We start from the raw sequence: 1,334 nt of genomic DNA, 5'->3' as shown, positions 1-1,334 counted from the left end.
TCTTTTAATCTCTTTTCATGCTAGTCAGAACTTTTCAAATGTGGATGTTCTTTTGTCCCTTGACAGAGGGCTGGGGTGCATTCTCTCAAATTATAAAGGATGAAGTCATGAAGAAGATATCAAAATTAGATAACGGAGTAATCATGTTCAGGACTATATCCCCCTTGTTCAACTACACAAGTCTATATATTAATATATTATGTAATTGTCAAATGCATTCAAATGGTACGACGATGATTCATTCTGATAATATTTTCACGTTGATGAAAAAATGTCGTGGTCCGGGTCCTCTCTCAAGACCACTAATTTTATTGAACCATTCAAGCCACGGAATATATTCCCCGACGTTGAATGTACCTAAAAGGTTCACAATTCCATCTAGGGTGGATTTACCATGTATTCCATATTTCCTCCCTAAGGCCACTCTGCTAATTATGTTATTAGTCAGAGAACAGAAAAGATCTCTCAAATCTATCATTGAACTCGAAGATTCACACTCTCCTCTGATATTTTCAATCATGTTCGATATTCTTCTTCTCTGACATCACGAAAAGATTGGACTCTTTTGTTGCTAAGAAGGTGAAACACAGTAACACTTCTAACTTGCCTCCAATATTCACCATAAGGACTGAAGGCTATATCTTTGGAGCCATAAAATAGTCTATCAGCAATGCTGGATTTAGGTCTGCTTGACCAGACGAGATTGTGGGTTTTCATAATATCACGAGCAGCATCAACAGAGGAAGCAACGACCACTGGCTTACTGCCCAAGTGAAGTAGCATAACTAGACCATATTTTTCTGATAATTTATGGAGAAAACGATGAGGATGTGACCCAAGTTGATGAAGATTTCCTATAACTGGAAGCTTTATCGGAGATGGGGGTAACTTTTTTTGGGTATTTGAAGTAGTAATGAACCATTGATGGAGGAAGAAAGTGAAAACATGCAGAGGAATTAGAAGCGAATACCAGGGGAGATTCATGGTTTTGCTGTAGCGAGGAATACTTAGATATAATGAAATCAAGATTTGGGTACAATAATATGTTGGAGACAGAAATATTAGAAATGGTGATTCTGATTGTGTACGTTATCATATAATATCATATTATCATATTGAGACGTTTATTCACCACACTAGTTATAGGGGACAATGATAATCGCATTAACAATCATGCAGTAAGAGCAAATAGAAGTGTCTTTATTTGCTTCCGATATAACAAATCTTTGTTAAGATTATGAGTTTTCTTACAATATATATAGAAAAATCGAATCTTTTACGTGTAGCATTGGGTGATGAAAATGATGGGGTCCATCTCATTCAAAAGCCAAAGT

At 36.1% G+C, this 1,334-nt stretch overlaps 1 pseudogene; it reads right to left on the bottom strand.

The window, feature by feature from the left end:
* Positions 239-984, bottom strand: LOC109236066 (annotated as a pseudogene).

The sequence above is a fragment of the Nicotiana attenuata genome, chromosome 1 (genome assembly GCF_001879085.1).
Source record: "Nicotiana attenuata strain UT chromosome 1, NIATTr2, whole genome shotgun sequence".
In the NCBI taxonomy this organism is placed as follows: Eukaryota; Viridiplantae; Streptophyta; class Magnoliopsida; order Solanales; family Solanaceae; genus Nicotiana; species Nicotiana attenuata.
The sequence above is the reverse complement of the archived record's forward strand: the minus strand, read 5'-3'. Positions and strand labels throughout refer to the sequence as shown.